Source organism: Rhinopithecus bieti, unplaced genomic scaffold, assembly GCF_001698545.2.
Source record: "Rhinopithecus bieti isolate Rb0 unplaced genomic scaffold, ASM169854v2 scaffold_56246, whole genome shotgun sequence".
Taxonomy (NCBI): domain Eukaryota; kingdom Metazoa; phylum Chordata; class Mammalia; order Primates; family Cercopithecidae; genus Rhinopithecus; species Rhinopithecus bieti.
Genome location: NW_016821943.1, coordinates 842090 through 867541, shown reverse-complemented (window position 1 = coordinate 867541; position 25452 = coordinate 842090). Strand labels below are relative to the sequence as shown.

The window sequence follows — 25452 nt, the reverse complement described above, 5'->3', positions numbered from 1 at the left end:
TTAAAAAAAAAAAAAAAACCTACTGGAATTTTGTGTTAGTTTCCCAGGGCCACCGTAACAAATTACCACACATTTGGTGGCTTACAACAGGAATGCATTCTCTCACAGTTCCGGAGACTGGAAATCTGAAATCTGGCAGGGACACACTCCCCCTGGGGGGTAGGAGAGAGATTGTTCTTTGCTGCTTCCGTCTTCCAGCTCCTGTCCCACAGTCCTTGGCTTGCAGCTGCATAGTTCCCACCCCTGCCTCCCTCTTCACGTGGCTTTCTCTTCTGTCATGAATGTCATTTAGAACCCACCCAGATAATCCAGGATCATCTCCTCATCTTAATATCTTTCACTTAATCTCATCTGAAAAGACCCCTTTTCCAAGTAAAGTAAAACTTACAAATTTCCGGGGTTGGGACTCCCTATCTTTGGGTGGCCATTTTTCAGCCTGTCACAGATGTTATTTGGAGTTTGATTGGGGGTGTAGATGAACTTGGAATAGAACAGACATCTTTTGTGATGAATCTCCTGGCTAAGTCTTGGCATCATCTCCATGATTCAGGCTTCTCGTGTGTATGTGTGTTGTGAAATTTTTGTTTTGCCAACTTGCCAAGCTTGCCTTCACTGTTACTAGGGCTTCGTTATAGTAGAGGGATTTTCTAAACAGGTCATCTGCAGACAGTGGTATTTGTCTCCTTGCTTCATTCTGTCTCTTCAGATGGCGTGTTGGACAGTCTTTGACAGTAGTAACATCTTGGTCATTCTGTTACATATTTTAATACTATAATCTTTTTAGTAAATATATGTTACTTTGGGGAAATATTGTTCATATAGCCATTTGCTGATGTTAAACTCCATAGTAAGTAAATAATATGTGCGGAATTTCATCAGATTTTTGGGCATTTTTGAAATGGTCGTCAGTCAGCCGCGTGTATATTTGTACTTTTTTTTTTTTTTTTTGGAGACGATTTCGCTCTTTTGCCCAGGCTGGAGTGCAGTGGTGCAATCTCAGCTCACTGCAGCATCCGCCTCCCAGGTTCAAGTGATTCTCCTGCCTCAGCCTCCAGAGTAGCTGGGATCACAGGCGCCCACCACCAGGCCTAGCTAATTTTAGTATTTTAGTAGAGACGGGGTTTCACCATGTTGGCTAGGCTGGTCTTGAACTCCTGACCTCAGGTGATCCACCTGCCTCGACCTCCCAAAGTGCTGGGATTACAGGTGTGAGCCACCGTGTCCAGCCTATTTGTCCTCCTTTAAGCCATAAGTATATATTTTCTGATTTTAAAAATGTATCCCTAGAATAGATCATTCTTAGTCATGATGTCTTGTTCTCTAAATTTAGTGATCAATTTATTAGGCTACTGTTTTGTTTAAAAATTTACAGATTTTCCAGCTTGGGCAATATAACAAGACCTATCTCACGGAGAAAAAATTAGTTGGGCACAGTAGTGCGCACCTGTAGTTGCAGCGCCTTGGGAGTCTGAGGCAGAAAGGATTGCTTGAGCCCAGGAGTTCAAGGCTACGTTGAGCTATCTTGCACCACTGTACTCCAGCCTGGGTGACAGAGCGAGACTCTGTCTCAAATAAATAAATAATAAAATAAAATAGAAATGTACATGTTTGTAAAATACTCTAATTATTAATCTCTGCAACATCTACTCATTGTTTTGGGGAGACAAAACAATGCTGATTTTCCTTTGGGGAACCACTCTTCCTACCATGTATAAGCCATGTGTTGTAGATAGAATGGCTCAGCTGCGTGGGTGGACCTGGGTTGGCTATGGCTAACAGGCATAACACGTGCCCTTGGTCCCCTGATTATAGTTGTTGATCCCTAATGGGATCAGAACCCAATTAATGCCAGTGAGATAAAAAAATAATTCGTGGGGACCTGTGAGACAAAGAAGCTCTCATTTCCTTGGGAGCTACCAGAAGATACAGTTACTGCCACTTATAACACTTCTTATTTCAAAACCAGGCAAAGATAAATATCGTATCATTGTCATCTTGGGTGTGTTTTCTTTTGTCAGACTAGAGAGAGTTAATTGCTCTTCAATTGCTTTTTTCAAAGAAACTGATTTTGGTTTTGATTGACTAAGTAGCTATGTTTCTGTCTTTTTTTTTTTTTTTTTTTTTTTTTTTTTTTTTTTGAGCAGGGTCTTGCTCTTCACCCGGCGCTGAGTGATGGCTCACTGCAGGCCATCTCCTGGGCCGCAGGTGATCTTCCTGCCCAGCCTGCGCATGTGGGGACTACAGGCATGTAGCCACCCACGCCAGGTCAATTTTGTAATTTTTGGTAGAATGAGGTTCCTATGTTGCCAGCTGGTCTGAACTATGGACTCACAATCTCCTGCCTCACCCCAAATGCTGGTGATTACAGGATGGAGATCATGCACTTGCCTTTTTGTTTTGTTTTAATTTTTTTTCGAGGTCCAATGGTCTTGCTTGTCCCCTAGCTGAGTTCAGTGGGCAACACAAGGCTCACTGGGGCCTCAAACCTCCCTGGCTCCCTATTTTCCTGCCCAGCTTCCAAGTAGCTGGGATGTAGGCACTGCCACCCAGCTGGAGTAGCATGGCGTCGACATAATCACTCATCAACTGAACCCTGGATCAAGGGACCCTCCTGCCCTCCCCATCTCAGTAGCTGGGGGACTCACAGTCATCCATCGTGCATGGCTTTCTTTCTTTCTTTTTTTTTTTGTTTTTGTTTTGATAGGGATCTGCTTTGTTACCAACTGTCTCAACTCCTGGCTTATGAATGCCCAGTGAAGTCTGAGATTACAGGGTTGAGACACTGCACCTGGGTCTTATATTGTCATCATTTTTTTTTTTTTTTTTTTTTTTTTTTTTTTTTTTTGTTTTTTTTTGAGACGAGTCTTTGCTCTGTCACCCAGGCTGGAGCAGGGCCGGATCCAGCTCACGCAAGCGGCCGCCTCCCGGGTCACCATTCTCCCTGCCTCAGCCTCACCGAGTACTGGGAAACAGGCGCCACCCCGCCACCACGTCCGGCTATTTTTTTGTATTTTTAGTAGAGACGGGGTTCACCGTGTTTAGCCAGGGAGGTCCGATCTCCATGACCGCGTGATCCGCCCGTCTCCGGCTCCCAAAGTGCTGGATTACAGGCTTGAGCCACCGGGCGCCCGGCATCAGTTCTTTTATTTATTCCTCTACTTGTTCACTTTGCATCTGACTTGAATGCTTAGTTCATTCATCTTCATTAATACAGTTTACAAGTTTGATTCATCCTCTGAGTGTAGCTTCAGCAGTGCTCTGTAGACGTTGATAAGTGCTGCTCTTTGTTCTTTTTCTTTTCTTTTCTTTTTGAGACAGGGTCTCACTTTGTCGTCCAGGCTGAGTGCAGTGGGGCAGCTCACTGCAGCCCTAACCTCGCCGTACTCACGTGCTCTTCCTGCCTCAGCCTCCTTAGTAACTGCAGCCACAGGTGTACACCACCACACCTGGCTAATTTTTTGTTTTCTATTTTTATTTTTGGACAGGTAGTCTCACTATATTGCCCAGGTTTCTTTTCCTTTTTTAAACCTTGTGAGGAAAACTTTGAAACATACCACAAAATAAAAGAGAATAGAAGAGAATCATATGCCTATCACCCAGCTTCACAGTTGTCAGCATTTTACCATAGCCCTGCCCACTCCCAATATTTTGTATTTTTCATTTGAGTATTTTAAAGCAAATCTCAGATTTTTAGTCACCTCTAAATACTTCGGCATGTATTTTTTAGGAAATGTGGGCTTTAGAAAACATAACCACAATACCTTTATCATACCTAACAGCATCAACCACACTCCATTAATATCTAATATTTATTTTGTGTTCGGTTTTCTTCAAATGTCATAAAAAGCCCTTTTACACTTTGTTTGCTTGGATTGAAATCCAAAGAAGGTCTCCACATTGCATTTGGTTTAAGCCTCTTAGCTCTTTGAAAATCTATAACTTGCAGATTCTTTTCCTTTTTTGTTGTTTTTGTTTTTAATGCCATTTATTTGTGAAGGCAGTAGGGTTGTTTGTGCTGTGGAATGTCCCAAGTTTGGGGTTTGGTTGCCTGTGTTGTAGCACTGTCCAATGTGTCCTTCTAATCCTCCTGTTTCCTGTAGCTGGGTCAGGGCGCTTCATTGGTTTCAGGTTGGTGGTTGTTTTGGCGGGGGCGGGGGCGGGTTTCAAGGATATTCCCTAGACAGTGCTTTGTGTTGCACATTGAGCAACCAGGTCACATGATGTCAGGTGCAGTGTCGGTAGGTTGAATTACAGAGTTCTTTATCAACCAGTTCTCTACTGGGTTTAACGGCCATTTGCTTGTTGCTTGTACCCGTTATTTAGTTGGTGTATTAGTTTCCTATTGCTGCTGTACCAAATTACAACACTGTAGCTGAAATCAGTCTCACTGGTCTAGAATCTGGGTAGCTGGTGCCATCAGGGAGCTCTGGAGAGTGTCTGCTTCCTGGCCTTTTCCAGCTCGTGGCAGCCATTTTTTGGCTGTGGCCCCTTCCTCCATCATTAGAGCACATGATCTAAAGGACACTAGGGATTGTGGTTAGGTCCCACCCATAGAATCCAAAGTGATCTCCCGTCTCAGGATTCTTAATTCATCTGTAACATATCCAAATCCAGAAATTAGGACTTGAATATCTTTGGAGGCCATTGTTCAGCCTACAACTGACAACTACAAAGTGAAGATCTTTCTAATTCTATTCTTATGTAAAGAAGATTTCCCATACCAATTTTGGAGGTTCTGAAATGTGGTTCCTGCTGGGGAGAAAGGAGAAATGAATGATATTTTTCCTTTATCAATGTTTAGGATGCACTGGAACTATTCGCTTCCAAAGTTGAAGTTCATTTGTGAAGTGTTTCCCCCAGTATTAGAAACCTGTGGATGTGGGTGTGATTGTGCTTCAACCCGTGTGAGCCGTATTTTGGTGCTCCTGCTGTTCTACCCAAGTTGGCTTGTGTCATGTTTGGGTGTGACCGCTTGGTCTGTGACTGCTCCCTTCCTGCCTGTCACAGGAGGGTGTTGCACCTCATCTGTGTTCTGCTTGGACCTGGAGTCAGTCATGCTTCTAAGGAACCCCAGTCTCTTTGCCGTGAGATGGTGTTTAGATATCAGTCAGTTCAATGTGTATCATTTTCTTATGCTAAAATCTTGGTTCTTAATGATATTAACTTGCTTACCTCTTCTAAATTTTGTGACTCTGCTTTTCACTGATTTGTAGTAGCCGATGATGCTTAAGCATCTTTGATTCCCTTTCTAGATGGAGGTATCTTTGAAAAGTAAAGAGCCTCATCTAATACAGAGCTTCCCCCTCCTGCAGATAACTCTCACAGACATTTAGCATGTGTCTGTCCACAGTTTCCTGTTAAAACACACTTTTGGGAGTATGTAGTGTATGAATAAGTGCCATGTTCATGGCACATATTTTTCATACAATATATTCTTATAATAACAATACTAACATTATTAGGATATATCCCATTTGGATCATATTGTCAAATTATTGTGTTTTAAAGTTGCATAATTCTCTGATGCTTAGGCCACCGATGTGACATTGTTAGATACATTTGTTTCCATTGTCTAAGTAAACTTTTTATGGAGGTATAATAAACGTGCACTTTTTAATGTATATAGCTCAGTGAATTTTCACCAACTGAACTCACTCGTATAACCAGCATTGAGATAAAGAAGTGGAATGTTTTATTTGTAGAGTTGAGAGTCTCTTTTTTTTTTTTTTTGAGACGGAGTTTTGCTCTTGTTGCCCAGGCTGGAGTGCAATGGCACGTTCTCGGCTCACCGTAACCTCTGCCTCCCGCGTTCAAGCAGTTCTCCTGCCTCAGCCTCCCGAGTAGCTGGGATTACAGGCGTGCGCCGCCACGCCCGGCTAATTTTGTATTTTTAGTAGAGACGGGATTTCTCCATGTTGGTCACGCTAATCTTGAACTCCTGACCTCAGGTGATCTGCCCACCTCGGCCTCTCAAGGTGCTGGGATTACATGCGTGAGCCACTGCGCCCGGCCTCTTCTCGGATTTTTGTGGTTCTAAAACCGAGCTGTCACTCTTGTTCTGTTCAGATGAGCTTGACTTCCATCCCTGTCCCCTGTCCCTTCTTTCCTTCCCCCATCATTTTCTTCTCGTTTCTTTCTGAAAATATAAACAGACATACACATTTGTATTTCTGAGTCTTTCTTACAGAAAGGTAGCATACCCTGCACCTGCCGGCCTCCATTGCTCTTTTCATTGACTGTGTACCCCGAAGACTGTGTAGTAGTGTGTGGAAGCTTTCCTCCTACCTTTTACGCTATGTGTTGCTTCACGGCATGGACACAGCGTGGTTGCTTCATCCTGTCTGCTTATTGACGTTGTGTTACTTTCCATATATTTTTTTTTTAGCTTTTTGTGTCTCACTGTCTCTGCTGTTGCCCTTCCGAAATCCATTCATCACACACTGGCAGTAGCTGGAGTTTCCTTTTTATCTAATACCTGAGTTTCCCACCACCATACTCACCCCATGTTGATGCCTAATGTCTGCTTGAGGTTTCCNCGGCTAATTTTGTATTTTAGTAGAGACGGGATTTCTCCATGTTGGTCACGCTAATCTTGAACTCCTGACCTCAGGTGATCTGCCCACCTCGGCCTCTCAAGGTGCTGGGATTACATGCGTGAGCCACTGCGCCCGGCCTCTTCTCGGATTTTGTGGTTCTAAAACCGAGCTGTCACTCTTGTTCTGTTCAGATGAGCTTGACTTCCATCCCTGTCCCCTGTCCCTTCTTTCCTTCCCCATCATTTTCTTCTCGTTTCTTTCTGAAAATATAAACAGACATACACATTTGTATTTCTGAGTCTTTCTTACAGAAAGGTAGCATACCCTGCACCTGCCGGCCTCCATTGCTCTTTTCATTGACTGTGTACCCCGAAGACTGTGTAGTAGTGTGTGGAAGCTTTCCTCCTACCTTTTACGCTATGTGTTGCTTCACGGCATGGACACAGCGTGGTTGCTTCATCCTGTCTGCTTATTGACGTTGTGTTACTTTCCATATATTTTTTTTTTAGCTTTTGTGTCTCACTGTCTCTGCTGTTGCCCTTCCGAAATCCATTCATCACACACTGGCAGTAGCTGGAGTTTCCTTTTATCTAATACCTGAGTTTCCCACCACCATACTCACCCCATGTTGATGCCTAATGTCTGCTTGAGGTTTCCTTTAGAGGGCACTCCCCACCTTTGGTGCCAGCCATTCTGCCATTCTGATCCTACTTCCTCCCTCCTTACTGATCTTCCTTCTGCCATCCTGGCTTCCTGCTCTGGGATGCCTTTGGAGCTGCAGAGAAGCTGGCTCTATCTTCCTGGTGTGATACTTGTTTTCTAATAGTAGGGAATAGTGTTTTCTTGTTCTGCCCAGTTTTCGCTCTTTCTAGATGAGACATCGAAGTTCCTGCTCCCCAGTGTATGTCAGTTTTTCTCCTGCGTGGTCGTGTTCTGATCTGAGGCCGGTATCTCAGTTGTCTAACTTGACGTGCTTTGGTGGGGATGTTGTGCTTGTGTTCGTGCAGTTTAATGTTGAATTAGCTCTTTGCGGATACAGTTATATGAGTAAGAGTTTCCAGGGATTCTTTAAATCCAAAAGTGAGGCTTAATCTGAAGAGTAGACTGATAGGAAGAGAGTGCTTGGAGACATGATGCAGTCCCACCTTCTCATGAGACAGAGGGAGGAAGCAGGCCAAGTGAAGAGGGTGATGTGCCTAGCAGTGTCAGCAAGCACATCGCACATTGGAGTGCCACATGCTCTCCACCTCGAGAGGAGAAAATCTGAAGACTTGGGTTTTCCTGATGTTTGTTTTCTTGTTTGTAGGAAAGTATTGTTTCTATTTGGATAGGACTGAGCCCAAGATTAATCTTTCAGATTCTTAAGTATTTCCACCCATGGCATTAGCTAGCTTTGTATCCATAACAGAGTTCTTTATAAACATGAGCTAAGCTAATTCTAGCTCACAGAACTTTGCTATGTAACTTGTAGGAAGGAAAAAATCATCAAGTATAAATTGTTGCCCTGGGTCAAACTTCAAATTATTTTGTTTCTTGTAATTTAATGAGATTTATAGTGAGGAGATGGAAGGGATTTTAAATTGCAGGACTAAGGGGAATGGCCCTTCCTACAGCCATTCTGTTCCCATCCTCTTTTCCCAGGAACACCATTACAGTTGGGTTGGGGGCTGTAGTGGGCTCCAAGCTCTGGTGAGGAGTATGTGTGTGCAGGAGCTGCCATGAAACACCTTTCAGCGGCTCAGGGTGGCACACTAGTGTTACCATGGCAGTTAGAGACATCAGTAAACCCATGGGTCATATGGATGCATTTCCACCTAGAAGCAGTGGTTTGTTTCTTTAGTGAGTCAAAGAAACTTAAGATGGAGGAGACCCTAAGGAGTCTTGTAAGTTAAATGATCACCCAGTGGAGAGTACACTTCACAGTGGGAATAAGCTCTGCCCATTTTTTTTCTAGGTGCTAATTCGGGAAAGCATGCTCACTCTCAGGGAGCCTTTTCTTCGTGTTGAGATGAAATATGTCTTCAGAATTGTTCTTAGTTGTTCTTGGTTGTGGAGGCAACTGGACAGAACTCAACCCCCTTTAAATGCTCTCCACATGGTAAAGACAGCTCTTACGTCTCTTTTTCTCAGTTTCCAAGGGCTTGAATAGGTCCATGTAAAGTCATCACCACTCCCTCACAAGGAAATTAACAAAAAAAATTTAATTCCGACTTCATGCAGATAACAAGGCAATTGTAATAAGAGTAACACAGCAGAGAAAATAAATTTTATGACTCTCTTTTTCACTGATTTGTAGTACCTGGTGATACTTAAGCGTCTTTTTTTTTTCCCCTCTGCAGGTGGAGGTATCTTTGTTGAAAAGTAAAGAGCCTTATACAATACAGAGCTTTCCCCTTCGGCTGATAACTCTTAGAAACACTTAGCATATGTCGATCCGTAGATTCCTATTAAAACACACTTTGGGGGTATGTGGTGTATGAATACGAATTCGTGTTCTTCCCTGCTGTCTTCACAGTCTGCAGCTTCACAGCAGAATTGTCTTTTCAGGTCCATCCTTTACCCAGCTGTTCATGTTGATGCCTGTTCAGTACTGGGCTCTGGACTTCCTGTCCTTTTGCTGTTCTCAATGACTTGAGTTTCCTTCTAGAGAGGTCTTATGCACATACAAACATGTATATCTCTTTAACATGACTGGTTACATATCAATGTAATACATAGCTGCAGGCCAGGTGCAGTGGCTCATGCCTGTTATCCCAGTACTTTGGAAGGCCAAGGCAGGCAGATCACCGAGGCCAGGAGTTCAACACCAACCTGGCCAACGTGGTAAAAACCTGTCTCTACAAAAAAAAAGTACAAAAATTAGCTAGGTGTAGTGGCGCACACCAGTAGTCCAGCCACTCGGGAGACTGAGGTGGGAGAAGCGCTTCAACCTGGGAGGCAGAGGTTGCAGTGAGCCGAGATTATGCCACTGCACTCCCACCTGGGCAACAGAGTAAGACCCTATCTCAAAAAAAAAAAAAAAAAAAAATGTAGGCTGGGCGCAGCAGCTCACTCCTGTAATTCCAGCACTTTGGGAGACAGAGGCAGGCAGATCACAGTGTCAGGAGTTTGAGACCAGCCTGGCTAACATGGTGAAACCCTGTTTCTACTGAAAATACAAAAATTAGCTGGGCGTGGTGGCATGTGCCTGTAATCCCAGCTACTCAGGAGGCTGAGTCAAAAGAATCGCTTGAACCCAGGAGGCAGAGGTTTCAGTGAGCCGAGATCGTGCCACTGTACTCCAGCCTGGCCGATAGAGTGAGACTCCATCTCAAAACAACAACGACAACAACAACAACAACAAAAAACTGCCTCTTATTGTTCACTGACACTGGGTACATGGTTAAAGCCCTCTTAACTGACCTGTTTCGAGGCACAGAGGTTTATTTAATCACCAATCATTTGATGTAGAGCTAAGACCTCCTATTTGAAATGGGGCTGGTTGCATTCTACATATTTTCCTTTTTTTTTTTTTTGAAACAGGGTCTTGCTGTGTTGTCCAGGCTGGAGTGCAGTGGTGCCATCATGCCTCACTGCAGCCTCGACCTCTGGGGCTCAGGTGATCCTCCCACCTCAGCATCCACACTGAGTAACTGGGACTACAGGTGCATACTACCATGCCTGGCTAATTTTTATTTTTATTTATTTATTTATTTATTTATTTGGTAGAGTCAGGGTTTCGCCATTGTGAACCCAGGAAATCTGACAAGTCTCAGTTAATTTAGAAAGCTTATTTTCAGGCTGGGCGCGGTGGCTCAAGCCTGTAATCCCAGCACTTTGGGAGGCCGAGACGGGCAGATCACAAGGTCAGGAGATCGAGACCATCCTGGCTAACCTGGTGAAACCCCGTCTCTACTAAAAAATACAAAAAAACTATCCGGATGAGGTGGCGGACGCCTGTAGTCCCAGCTACTCGGGAGGATGAGGCAGGAGAATGGCGTGAACCCAAAAGGCAGAGCTTGCAGTGAGCGGAGATCCGGCCACTGCACTCCAGTTTGGGCGACAGAGCGAGACTCTGTCTCAAAAAAAAAAAAAAAAAAAAAGCTTATTTTCCCAAGGTTGAGGATGCGCGACCATGACTCAGGCTCAGGAGGTCCTGATGACGTGCACCCAAGGTGGTCAGAGCACGGTTTGGCTTTATACATTGTAGGGAGGCATGAGACATCAGTCAGCATATGCTGGGTGAACGTTGGTTTGGTCTGGAAAGGCGGGGCAACTCGAAGCAAAGGCAGGAAGACTCCAAGTGGGGAGGGCGCTTCCAGGTCATAGGTAGGTAAGAGACAAATGGTTGCATTCTTTGGAGTTTCTGATGAGCCTTTCCAAAGGAGACAGTCAGATATGCATTGATCTCAGTGAGCAGAGGGGAGACTGTGAAGAGCATGGGAGGCAGGTTGGCCCTAAGCAGTTCCCAGCTTGACTTTTCCTTTAGCTTAGTGATTTGGGGGCCCCAAGATTTATTTTCCTTTCAGACTGTGTTGCCTAGGTTGGTCTTGAACTCCTGGGCTCAAGCAATCTGCCCACCTCAACCTCCCAAAGTGCTGGGATACCAGGCATGAACCACCATGCCTGGCCACGTACTCTCTTCTTAACGTAAATGAAATTGATAATATGTCATCTAGAATTTTCAGCATTCATTTGTTTTAAGTAGAACAAAAATTTAAGAAACTCATAATCAATGTAGGATTCTCTGAAATTTTAAAGGTTTTCCCCAATTGACTTTTCTTTTAAACCAACAGGTCTTGCTCTTTTTCCCAGGCTAGAGTGCTGTGGCAGGATCGTAACTCCCTGCAGCTTCAAACTGGGTTCACATGATCCTTCTGCCTCAGTCTCCTGAGTAACTAGGATTACAGGCACAGGCTAATTGTTTTTATTATTTTATTTTTTTTAAGAAATGAGGTCTCACTTTGTTGCCCAGGCTGGTCTCAAACTTCTGGCCTCAAGTGATCCCTCTGCCTTGGCCTCCCAAAGTGCTAGGATTATAGGCGTGAGCCACCATGTCCAGCCATAATTTTTTTAAGGCAACTTGTTTTTCTTGAAATTTCAGTGTGGTAAATTTAATATTCATAGATACATTTCACTCTTTCATTATTTTGAATTATTTCTAAATATAGTTACATTAACTAGTGAAACTGGCATAAACAGGTTTGAGAGCAGGTGAAACTAAGTCTTACTAAGCATACATCATCACTGGTGGGGATCGGTGTTCAGGGCACACTAGAAGGCACCCTGCTCATGGCATCAATTAATATTTTACGGTAGAGGTGGAGATTTGGTCATTCATCAGGTCATTTATGGAGGTCAGTGATAGTGCTTTGTGTTCTACCACCATTTGTTTACCCAGTCCCAGACCAAACCAATGCAAATGTTTAATCTTTTGATTCTACAAAAATGCTACAGTACACATCAGGCACACTGCAGAGACATTGCAGGTTTGTGATACCACCACAAGAAAGCCTAACATCCCAATAAAGCAGGTCACATGAGTTTTACATTTTCCAGTGCATATAAAAGCTGTAACATGTTTAGAAAAACAATGTATATACCTTAATTTAAAGTAACGGTTAAGGCCGGACACAGTGACTCAGGCCTGTAATCCCAGCACGTTGGAAGGCTAAGGTGCGTGGATCACCTGAGGTCAGGAGTTGGAGACCACCCTGGCCAACATGGTGAAACCCCGTCTCTACTAAAAATACGAAAATTAGCTGGGTGTGGTGGAGCACACCTGTAATCCCAGCTACTTGGGAGGCTGAGGCGGGAGAATCACTTGAACCCGGGAGGCGGAGGTTGTAGTGAACAAAGATCGAGATTGTGCCACTGCACTCCAGCCTGGGCAACAGAGTAAGACTCCATCTCAGAAAATAATAGAAAAAATACTGGTTAAAAAATGCTCATGATCATTGAGCCTTCAGCAAGCCTTAATCTCTTTGCGCCAGAAGGTCTCGCCTTGATGTTGATGGCTGCTGACTGATCAGAGCGGAGGTTGCTACATGTTGGGGTGACTGGCAATTTCGTAAAATAAGACAACGATGACGTTTACTGCATTGACTCTTCCACAAAAGATTTCTCTGTAGCATGTGATGTTGTTTGATTGCATTTTCCCACAATAGAACTACTTTCAGAATTGGAATCAGTCCTCTCAAACACTGCCACTGCTTTATCAACTGAGTTTATGTAATATTCTAAATCCTTTGTTGTCATTTCAACAATGTTCACAACATCTTCATTCAGCCTCTACTTCCTGAGTAGATTCTATCTTAGGAAACCACTTTCTCTGCTCATCCATAAGAAGCAACTCCTCATCTGTTCACGTTTTATCATGAGATTGCAGCAATTCAGTCCCATCTTCAGGCTCCACTTCTAATTCTAGTTCTCTTGCTGTTTCTACCACATTTACAGTTGCTTTCTCCACTGAAGACTCGAATCCCACAAAGTCATGGCGTCTGGAATGGTGAATCCTTTACAGGAGGTTTTCAATGGACTTTGCCCAAATCCATCAGAGGAATAACTATCTATGGCAGCTATAGCCTTATACAATGTATTTCTTAAATAATAAGACTTGAAAGTTGAAATTACTTCTTGATCCATGGGCTGCAGAATGGCTGTTAGCAGGCATGAGAAAACATTCATCTCCTTGTACATCTCCATCAGAGGTCTTGGGTGACCAGATGCTTTGCCAATCAGCAGTAATGTTTTGAAAGGAATCTTTTTTTTTCTGGGCAGTAGATCTTAACGGTGAGCTTAAAATATTCAGTAAATCGTTCTGTAAACAGAAGTGCCGTCATCCAGGATTGTTTCATTTATGCAGCACAGCAGAGTATATTTAGCGTAATTCTTCAGACCCCTAGGAATTTCAGAATGGTAAATGTCCATTGGCTTTAACATAAAGTCACTGGCTGCACTAGCCCCTCACAAGAGAGTCAGCTGCCTTTTGAATCTTTGAAGGCTTCTCTGAGAAGCCGTCTAGCTATTGGCCGGGCGCGGCAGCTCACGTCTGTAATCCCAGCACTCTGGGAGGCCGAGGTGGGCGGATCACGAGGTCAGGAGATCCAGACCATCCTGGCTAACATGGGGAAACCCGTCTCTACTAAAAATATAAAAAATTGCTCCGGGCGTGGTGGCGGGCGCCTGTAGTCCTAGCTACTCGGGAGGCTGAGGCAGGAGAATCACTTGAATCCAGGAGGCGGAGCTTGCAGCCAGCCGAGATGGCGCCACCGCACTCCAGCCTGGGGGACAGAGCGAGACTCCGTCTCAAAAAGAAAAAAAAAAAGAAGCCATCTAGCTATCAAAGTCCTTACATGGCATCTTCGTGCACTATAAGGCTGTCTCATTTACACTGAAAATCTGTTCAGTGCAGCTACTTTCATCAGTGACCTTAGCTCAATCTTGATAACTCACTGCAGCTTCCACACCAGCACTTGCTGCTTCACCTTGCACTTTTATGTTAGAGACATGGTTCTTTCCTTCAGCTTCAAGAACCAACCTCTGCCAGCTTGAGACATGTTTTCCTGCAGCTTGCTCACCTCTCTCAGCCTTCATGGAATATAGAGAGTTAGGGCCTTGCTCTGGATTAGGCTTTGGTTTAAGGGAATGTTGAGGCTGGTTTAATCTTCTAGCCAGACCACTCAAACTTTCTCCATATCAGCAGTAAGACTGTTTCGCTTTCTTACCATCTGTGTGTTCACTGGAGTAGCACTTTTCCTTCAGCCTTTTTTCTTTGCATTCACATCTTGACTGTTTGGTGCAAGAGGCCTAGCTTCTGGTGTGTCTCAGCTTTTAACATGCCTTCTTAATCATTTCTAGCTTTTGATTTAATATGAGAGATGTGCGACTCTTCGTTTCACTTGGACACTTGGAAGCAATTGTTGTGTTATTAATTGGTTTCCCTTCAATATTGTGTCTAGGGATTGGGAGGCGTGAGGAGAGGGAGAGAGATGGGAATGGCCAGTCGGAGCAGTCAGAGCACACATAACACTGATTAAGTTCTCTGCCTTGTATGAGCATGGTTCATGGCACCCCGAAACAATTACAGTAGTAACATCAAGGATTGCAGATCAGCATAACAGATACAGTGACAGTGAAGAAGTGTGAAATATTGCTAGAATTACCAAAATGTGCTGTTGGAAAAGTGGCATGGAAAGACCTGCACAGTTGCCAAAACCTTCAACTTAGGAGAAACAGAATGTCTAGAAAACCCAAGTAAGAGAAGCACTGTAAGCTGAAGTGTGCCTCTATCTTTGGGCACATGTGTGAGAAATTCTTAGAAGTAGGAAGTGTTGAATCAAAGAATATTGATATTTTAAATCTCAGTACATAATCAAATATGTACGCTCTCCAAAGAGATCACACCGATTGTTCCTCCAGCCGCACCTGTTTTCCCACACCTTTTTTTGAGTCTTCAGATTTTATTTTTGCCAAACTGAGGTGAAATGTAGAATCTTATTCTACTTTTTGCTTGCATTTTAAAATACACATTGAATAAATGTTTCCTGCATTTCCATGAAAGGCCTGCTTGTATCTTTGGCCCATTTTTTTTTTTAAATGGGTTATTAGAGTCCTTGAGGAAATACTGTAAACGTAACGTGCTCCTCTTTTCCCCAGAAGTGTTTGAGCCACGTGTGCCACGTTTGTGTTTGTGGTCGAGGAGATGCTTTCATGATTGAGAAGAAGACGCATTTTGTACTTTTCCCCCTAATGTAAATTTATTCATTAAACAAAAGATTTGTAACAAAATATTTTTTTTCCTTAAGATTGTCATATAAAGTTTACTAATGAGAAAAGCTCCCTTGTCAGTTTATAGTTTAGCTTTGGTTTGAAATTACAGACACTCTGGCACTGCTGTTCAGTAAAAATATGAGCCACATATAATTTAAAATTTTCCAACATCTGCCTTAAAATATAAAAATAAACAAGTGAGGTTAATTTTAATAATTTTGTTTCACCCAATGTAAGATTACATCATTTTACATGTAATCCATCCTAAAACTAATAATAAAATGTTTTACGTTGTATTTTTTTGTACTAAATTTTCAAAATCTGATGTATATTTTAGACTCACAGCACATGTCATTTTAAACTAGCCATGTGTGAAGACTGTAGTGACATGTGGCCAGTCCATGTTGGCCAGCACAGCTCAAAAGAGTAGTCTATTTCTGTGAAAATCCATTAATTTATTATTTTGGACCTAACATTTGTCCTGTCCTCGTCTTTATTTTTATTTTTTTGAGACAGGGTCTGACTTGGTCAACCAGGCTGGAGGGCAGTATCATGATCTCAATTCATTGCAACCCCCACCTCCCAGGCCCAAGCAGTTCTTCCACTTCAGCCTCCTGAGTAGCTGGGATTACAGGCACGTGCCACCATGCCTGGCTTATTTATTTATTTATTTATTTTTGAGGCGGAGTTTCACTCTCGTTGCACAGGCTGGAGTGCAATGGCGCAATCTTGGCTCACTGCAACCTCCGCCTCCTGGGTTCAAGGGATTCTCCTGCCTCAGCCTCCCAAGTAGCTGGGATTACAGGTGTGTGCCACCACGCCCAGCTAATTTTGTATTGTTAGTAGAGACGGGGTTTCATCATGTTGGTCAGGCTGGTCTCGAACTCCTGACCTCAGATGATCCACCCGCCTTGGCCTCCCAAAGTCCTGGGATTACAGGTGTGAGCCACCACATCCGGCCTAATTTTTTTTGGTAGAGATAGGGTTTTTCCATGCCCAGGCTGGTCTCAAACTCTTGGGCTCAAGCAGTCTGTCCACCTTGGCCTCCCAAAGCGCTGGGATTACAGGCCTGTGCCACCATGCCCTGCCCCATCCTTTGTTTTTGTTTTGTTGTTGTTGTTGTTTTCTTTGAGACAGAGTCTTGCTCTGCCGCTAGGCTAGAGTGCAGTGGCGCCATCTCTGCTCACTGCAACCTCTGCCTCCCAGGTTCAGGTGATTCTCCTGCCTTAGTCTCCTGAGTAGATGGGATTTCAGGCATACGCCTGCCACCACACCCAGCTAACTTCTGTATTTTCAGTAGAGATGGGGTTTCACCGTGTTGGCCAGGCTGGTCTCAAACTCCTGACCTCAAGGGATCCACCCGCCTCGGCCTCCCAAAGTGCTGGAATTACAGGTGTGAGCCACTGTGCCTAGCCCCTATCTTCTTCTTTTGTTTGTTTGTTTAGAGAGAGAGAGAGTTTCGCTCTTGTTGCCCAGGCTGGAGGGCAATGGCATGATCTGGGCTCACTGCAACCTCCGCCTCCCAAGTAGCTGGGATCACAGGCATGTGCCACCATACCTGACTAATTTTGTATTTTAGTAGAGACGGGGTTTCTCCATGTTGGTCAGGCTGGTCGGTCTAGAACTCTCCGCCCGCCTCGGCCTCCCAAAGTGCTGGGATTACAGGTGTGAGCCACCGTGCCCGGCCCCCCATCTTCTTAAGAAGATAAATTGTATTGGCCGGGTGCGGTGGCTCACGCCTGTAATCCCAGCACTTTGGGAGGCCGAGGTGGGCGGATCACGTGGTCAGGAGATCGAGACCACGGTGAAACCCCATCTCTACTAAAAATACAAAAACTTAGCCGGGCGCAGTGGCGGGCACCTGTAGTCCCAGCTACTCGGGAGGCTGAGGCAGGAGAATGGCGTGAACCCGGGAGGCGGAGCTTGCAGTGAGCCGAGATCCCACCACTGCTCTCCAGCCTGGGGGACTGAGAGAGACTCTGTCTCAAAAGAAAAAAAAAAAAAAGAAAATAAATTGTATTTATCTGACACATGTTCTTTAATTAGGCTCTAAGTAAATATTATTCTTTACTCAACTGTAGAAATATGTGCTGATTGTTTCTGTATTTGTAAAATTAATGTAGTGGCATACTCCACTAAATGCATTAATTAAGTGGAAGGTGGTGAGTTCAGTGGAACATTCCCAAGCAGTGAGATACCTACTAAAGGGTAGGTTCTTTTAGATGTCATTTTCCTTGATCTTTTTAATAACTTGCAGTAAAGGCCCCAAAAACTTACAAATGTGAATTATAAAAGTTGATGGCTTAAACAACCAGCCAAGGTGACCCAAATTATATCTGAGCAGGATTCTGAAAGCAGGTATCCAGGCAACAAGTTTGGTGTTCTTTATACAGTTTGTTCTCATTATAGGTGCCTACAATAACTCGGATAAAACACAAGTTACGTATTTTCACCTAACCTAGAAGAAATACATGAATCAAAGAAATAAGCCAGAGAACAGTGTCATTGGAGAATATACTGAGTTACCTTTTCTGTTACTTCCTGAAAAGTAGTGAAACTGACAGAATTAGTTAGTGGAGAGAGAACAAGGCAAATTTACAGGAAACCCTGGACTGCAGCTCTTTGTTTCTGTCTCATCTGAACTTTCATGAGACTTTATTTTAGGGCTGGGAATTTAATGTAATAATATATACTGTAATATATCAGTAGTAAATACCTGTGAGCCAAAGAAAAGTTCTTCCTTATTAGGATATGCTACAAGTCAAGTTAAACTAAGTATAAATAAGCTTAATCATAAAACCAGTTTGTGCTAATAAAAATGTAATATGAGCCACATATAATTTTAAAATTTCAGGTATCAAATGGGATGGAAACATTTCTTTGACCTGACTTTGACCACCACACTCAGTATAGGAGTGAGTGTAAATTGTGCTAAACTTAGCTCCCATCCCGTGATGCTAGTAACTTCCTATAAGACTGTTCTGCTGCTGAGCAGATGGTGGGCGCCCATCCTCCACATCTCTGCTTCCACAGCCTTGGAGATGACCCCTGGTCCGCTGCTCCTCCTGACCCCTTCAGCATGGCCCCACTTCAGTGGGTTCCTCTCAGGTGATCAGTTAAAGCAAAGAGAGAAGTAGGCTGCACACATTGTATACCTCCTTTTATCCATGTTTATCCATTGACAATTAGGTTCTTAAAAACGGGTTGACTATTACTAGCAGTGCAGTGAGATGAGCATTTTTGTACGCGTTTCCTTTTGCCCAGGTGGGAGAGCTTTTTGCTGAAGTACATCTCTAGAAGTGGAATTGTTCACTCGTGGCGTATTTGCATCTTAAGCCTTAATAGGCCTTGCAAATGGTTGAAATAAGGACCTAGTTTTTCTCTCCTACTGTAGATAACCAGTTTTCCCAGAGCCATTGATTGCATCATCCATCTCCGTGCTGATCCACGCGACCACATCTGAGGCAGGCGATATCTGTGTCTGTGCTGTCCGTGTTGGGCCCTCTCTGCTGCTCCCTTGTTCTCCGTGTCTGTCCCCGGCACCAGCACCACAGTCTGAATTACTGTTGCTGCACAACCTGACTCTGGAGAGAGCAAGCCCTCCACGCTGTTTTCTTCAGAGTTGTATTGGCTGTTCCTGGTCCTTGATCTTTTGTATAAATTTTGTGTAAATATGATTGTGTATGTAAATATCCTAAATAATTTTTTGATACAATTCAGTGTTTGCAATGCAACATTATAAAAATTGCATATAGAAATCTGGTATAATTAAAAATTGTATAAAATCTGGTTGTAAAATTCCATACACACACATACCTTTTGGGATTTAAGTTACATTTGCATTGAATTTCTAGTCTAATTAGGGGAGAATTACTATCCATGATTAAGTCTTTCTTTAGATGACCATGGCCTATCTCCATTTATTAAGGTCATTTCTGTATTTTGACAAAGGTTTTTGTAAGCTCTATAAATCACATTTTTTTCTTACTAGATTTAAAAAAAATTTTTTAGAGGGGCGGAGGGGGGACAGAGTCTCACTCTGTCGCTCAGGCTAGAGTGCAGTGGCAGCATCTGCCTCCTGGGTTCAAGCGATTCTTGTGCCTCAGCCCCCCAGGTAGCTGGGACTACAGGCATGCGTCACCACACCCAGCTTAGATTTATCTTTAATAGTTTGTTGCCGGTGTTTTGGAAACATGATTGTGTGATTGTGTGTATTGGTTTTATTTCCAGAAAAGTTTGAACTTTTTAATTAGTTCTAATAGTGTGTGCTTACATTCTCCTGGATTTTCTACCAGCACAGTTATGTTGTCTGTGAATACTGGCAGTTTGGGTTCATTTTCAATTCTGATAACTTTCTTTTTCTTCCCATACTGCCCTGGCTTATATTCCTAGTTGCTATTAGGAATGGGTTAATTAGTTGAAGTTCTTCATTTGAATCTTTTTGGTTTTTTTTGAGATGGAGTCTTGCTCTGTTGCCCCCAGGCTGGAGTGCAGTGGCACAATCTTGTTTCACTGCAGCCTCCACCTCCTGGGTTCAAGCGATCCTCCTGCCTCAGCCTCCCAAGTAGCTGGCAATACAGGCATGTGCCACCACGCCTGGCTAATATTTGTATGTTTGGTAGAGACGGGGTTTCGCCATGTTGGCCAGGCTGGTCTCGAACTCTTAACCTCAGGTATCTGCCTGCCTCGGCCTCCCAAAGTGCTGGGATAACAGGCACAAGCCACCATGTCCGGCCCATTTAAATCTTTTGAAATGATCAAATTATCTTTGCCCCTCATGCTGTTCATGTGGCAAGTTACTTTAATCTGTTTTTCTAATATTGTACCACCCCACATTACTGGATTAAACTTTTATCATGATAGTATTTGTTTTTCTATTTCTGGATCAGTTTGCAAGATTGTTTCAGGCTTTGGCTTTTAAGTACCTAGGTGAGATTCACGAACTCCTTTGTGATAAGTCCAAGCCCCCTAGCTTTGTGTGGGAGATAATCTCTCAAGGCTTCCTTACAAAAGCATTTGGAGGCCCGCCTTTTTGTGTATTTTTGTTGTTGTTATTGTTGTTGTTTTGAGATGAAGTTTCCCTCGTTTCCCAGACTGGAGTGCAATGGCGCGATCTCGGCTCACCGCAACCTCCACCTCCCGGGTTCAAGCGATCCTCCTGCCTCGGCCTCCTGAGTAGCTGGGGTTACAAGTGCCCACCACCACGCCTAATTTTGCATTTTTAGTAAAGATGGGGTTTCATCATGTTGGTCAGGCTGGTCTCGAACTCCCAACCTCAGGTGATCTGCCTGCCTGTGCCTCCTTTGCAAAGTGCTGGGATTACAGGCGTGAGCCACCTCGCCCGGCCTTGTTGTGATTTTTATATTTGTTTCTTTGGAGACTGGGGAAGGTTGGTTATTGAAACTGTATTTCTAACTTAGTTTGGGTAACTTATTTTTCTAGAATTTGCCCATTTCATCTGTTTCAAGTTTTTGACACTACTCTTCTGAATAGAATTCTTACATGATTTTCCAAGTCTCCATTTTAGCTGTAGCTTTTGACCCCCTTTTAATTCTTAATATTGCCTATTTATACTCTTTTTTTTTCAGGAATCATTTTTGCCAGAGATTGAACTTGGTTTGTAAGAAACTTGGATGTAGGTTTTATTTATCCTTTGTGATATATGTCTTTCAGTTCATTAATTTCCTGTCTTTATTTCCTTCTACCTTTCTTTTGTTTATTCTGGTGTTTTTTTCTAGTTTCAGTAGTGGATGATGAGCTTATTTTATTTTTTCCTCCTTGCTGATAGGATGGCTTCAAGTTACAGGACTTTCAGCAACACTCTTGTTTCATTCCACAAGGTGGGATATGTAATTGCTTAATGACTTAGTTCTAAATGTTTTCAGATTTCTTCCTTGTTCCATGAGTTCCTTAGAAGCAAGTTTTAAAACTTCTATACTCTTTAAATTTTTCAGTTGAGTTCTAATTGAGTGGTGGTCTGAGAATGTTTTGATGATTTAATTCTTTACTATTTGTTTAATTTTTTTTTTTTTTTAGCTCCTGGCCAGGTTTTATGGTTTTTTTAAAAAGTGTCACTTTTAATCATATGTTCAATAAAGTAGATTAATTGTGTTGTTTGCATCCTGTATACATTTTCCAGTCCCACAACCTGTGTTACCAAGAGAGTTGGGTCAGTCTCACCCTTTAACCTCGGATATATCAATTTCTCCTAGTAACCTTCAGTTTTTACTTTATATGTTTTGCAGCTATGTTATTAGATACATGTAATCAGAGTTACTGAATTTTTAAATTCTTGACCTTCTCTGTTCTTAATAATGACTTTTATGCTACAGTCTGTGTTATATGAAAATAACATAACCAACTTTCATATGGTTAGTATTTGCTTGGAGTGCTTCTTCCATCTCTTTATTTCAGCCTGTATGTCTGTATGGTTTAGGACTGTTGAAGGGCTTGCAGCTGCTCTTCGAGTTGGTCAGTTTAGTCTGTTAACACTTGCTTAGATTACTGATGGGTTTGAATTCATTCCTCTCGTCACTTTTGTTCTTTACCTTGCTTTTTCATTGTTTCTTTTACTTCTCTTGCCTCCTATTCTTTTTTCTTGTTTTCTCTCTTTTAACAATTATTGATACAGTATAACGTAACCAGTAATAATGTACATCATAATAATACCGCTGAACCTACCACCTAATCCAAGATCTAGAACATTGCCAATAACTTCCATTTGAATAAGAGTTTAGTTTGAATGTTAAAACTCTTTGTTTTCCTAGATTGTCTTTAAATTTTATATTCATTCTCAACAAGGGCTAGCTTCTCCCCAAATAGTAAGAATCTTGAAACCTTGCAACTTCATATCCCCCTTCCACCTTATATATTATTGCTGCCTAAGCATTTTAATTCTGTCTTTTATTTTATTTTGTACTTACATATCCTGCTTATGTACCTATCTATAATTTAATTCCCTTCAAATTTTATTGTTGATCTCAGTATAGGGTCAATGCTTGTTTCACTTTGTCTAGGTTGCTGGTTTATCAGTATTCCTTCTTTCTGGTCTCTTTGGCTTTCATTTTCTTGCTGAAATATGTCCTTTAGTAGGTCTGTCAGCCTGAATCTATTGGTAGTAGTTGCTTTATCTTTGAATATGTCTATTTTATTCTCATTCTTAAATGAAAAAGAATTCTTAAATAATTCCAAATTGACAGTTACTTCTTTCATCATAATTTTTATATAGCCATCATCCTCTGGTATGTATTGTTTTAAGTGGTCTGCCCTTGGTCTCATAGTATTCTTTGTAAGTAACCTGTCTTTTCTCTCTAGTTGCTTTTAAGGTCTGCTCTTGTCTGTGGTGCTCTGAGGTTACACTGTAGTGTGTTTTGATTTGGATTAGTTTAAATCATCCTGCCAGACACCTTCTCTCTCTTTTTTGGGATAAGGGAAGAATGTTGTATCATTAAATCTTAGAATTTTCTCAACTATTTTAAAAAATGTTTCTTCTCTGTTCTTTGGATTTTTTTTCTTTTTCTTTTTTTTTGGAACTGCAGTTATAGACATACGTTAGAGTTTTTTATTCCATAGTTCTTAGCTCTTTCATTCGTTCCATCTCTTGCTTTTTTTCTAAAATGCCCCCTTTATGTCTCTCATGCTTTTTTATAGTCTCAATCTTACAGTTCTGTCTCCTGAAGTTCTTGAGTCTAATCCTACTTCTAATCCATCCTTCCTTCTTTTTGAGCTTTGGGCTTTTAGCCTCTCTACCATTTGGGTTGATCTGTGGGTATCATTTTTAGCCTGGTGTGAGGTTTGTTCTTTCCTGAGGGGGATTGCTTTCTGTTTTAATATCTCAGTTTGGGCTCGGGGTTCTTGGACAAATGGGGTTGGTTGTAGAGTACTAGTCCATTGTCCCTACAGCTCAAGAGATGCTTCTACCTGCCAGCTCAGGATAGTCAGAGAAAGCATCCTGTAGTCCCCTCGACACTAGTGGGCTTTTCTTCTTCTTTTTTTGATCTACCTAATTTCTGCTGAGGGTGTAGCGCTTTTGGGGATCATGACTTTATAGAATAGGAGGGTGTCTCTTCTCACCTCCTACCTTGAGCAGACCCAAACTTCTTCCCTTTGAGGGCTGAAAACTCAAATGTCACAGACAGATGTTCACACTTCATTTGGTCTGAATATTGCTAGCCTTGGAATTTCTAAAATTGGCTTCTACGAACTATTTATTAGTTTCAATGCGCTAAGCCTGCTGCTGGGAGGAAATGCTGGTTGTGAGCATCAGGGAAGCATTCTGGACGGTTATTAGTATCTTCTGCTAACAGTGTTTTAAAAACTGACTCTTTATGGTGTCTTGTGTACTAGGTACTGTGCCTGTGCTGACTTCCTAGCTTTATTGGAAGTTCCTTGACAGTGGACCGAATCCCTACCCCTTATTCTTTCTCCATCTCCCTCTGCAGTGCTGAGCCCTCAAAAACAAAACAGCAGCAAAAAACACACTTGCACTAGTTGCTGATTGGTTAATCCCCACAGAAAGGTTACCAACAAACCACAGCAGTGACACAGAGGGAATGCCTATTTCCACATCCAGGGAGGCCCACCTGCCCAATTCCATGCTGCTGACTTAGAGCACGGCTTTGCTAATGATATCCTTGGCTCCTTCTCTGCCTCAAGCCGCAGATGTTCTCTGCCTTCTGTGATTCTGCTCCCCTCCCTTGGTGGTGTCATGAAGTGCACTGGTGTTTCTGCTGGCTCCTGGGCTTCTCCCCTGACCTCGCACATACAGTTGCCTGCTGGACATCCCCACCTGCCCAGTCAGACATCACACCCCCTATCCATCCAGTCTTCCTTGAATTTTCCCCACCTAAGTGAGGGCAACTCTTCCCAGTCGCTCAGGCCAAGAACCTGTGCCTTTCTTAACTTCTTTCACACCCCTCATCTGGTTAATAAGGAATTTCTTGGTGCCACTTTCCGAATATATACCAAATCTGGCCATTTATTTCATTCATTATGCCCAACATATACAAGCCATTGTCATCTTTAGACTGAATTATAGTGGGCCTCCCCTGCCCTCCCCTCCCCTGCCACTCTCCACTTAGTGTGAGTGTTCCACGAAAAAACACGTCTGATCTTGCCTTCTGATGCTGGCAGCCCCCACCCAGCTCCCACCATTCTCAACAGCACCCATGGCCCGGCTGCAGGCTGTGTTGACCTGACCCCATTCCCTGGGTAAGGCTGGGTGTGCCCCTGCCTCTTGCCCTATGTGGGACGGTCTTGTCCCCAGATACCTGTAGCTGATCCTGTGCCCTGTGCAGGATTCTGCTCACCTGCGACTTTGCTCCAGAGGTTCAGACTGACATGTCTACAGATTGCTCGACTCCCCTTAAACCTTTAAAAGAAACAGTGGCAGTTATCACTTAGTAAACACAATGGATGCAGAAGTGACAAGTCCTTCCCGGAGGGTGGAGACCCCCTGAGAGTAGGGATTCCGTTCTGCCCAGTCCTCCGTGTCCACCATGGGCTCAGAGGCCACACACCGGTTCTTTTGCGTGTATGCACCTATGTAGAGATGGAGCCATAAGTAATGCATGCTTTAAAGGAAGGGGGTTTTATATTTTGGGGGAAGATGAAGTTGATTGGCAAGGAATCGGGCGGAGATAGTTTATGAAAGTGAGGGACATAAGGGACGTGGGAATGAGGGAATGAAAGTCCGGGAGCCGTCTGGGAGCTTCACTGCGCTGTAGGACCTCGTGCTGGTGGGGCCATCCGTTTACGATGGTGGTGGGCATCCTTTGAGGTTTGTCTTCTGTGATTTTGGGGAGGTGGGCGGTACTGGTGACATCTGCTTCCAGAGCAGCCGTCCTTCCTGCTCCCTTTCTGGTCTTCGGTTGTTTCCGCTCGAGTTCTTGCGGGGCGCGCTCCCTCCGCTTTCTGGAGGTGATTAATTTCCCAACTCCTCGGCACCACCTTCCCCACCCGAAAAAAGGATGCAGAACCACGCCTGGAGTTGGGTGGGCCTCCCGGGTGCTGGGCGGCCCGGGGCAGCGGGGCGGGCGGGGCGCTGACGTGTCCAGGCGGGATTGGGCCGCCGCCCTATATAGCAGCCGGGGCCCGGGCGCCGCGCCTCGGAGCGTCCCGGCTTCTCCCGCGCGGCGGGCGAGCAAGCGAGCGGCAGGACCGGCGG

General features: G+C 43.5%; 1 protein-coding gene across 2 annotated transcripts in view; it reads left to right on the top strand.

Moving 5' to 3' along the window:
* HDLBP (high density lipoprotein binding protein) overlaps positions 1-25452 on the top strand; it is an 87504-nt gene that overhangs the window by 17918 nt on the left and 44134 nt on the right. The window lies entirely within an intron of this gene.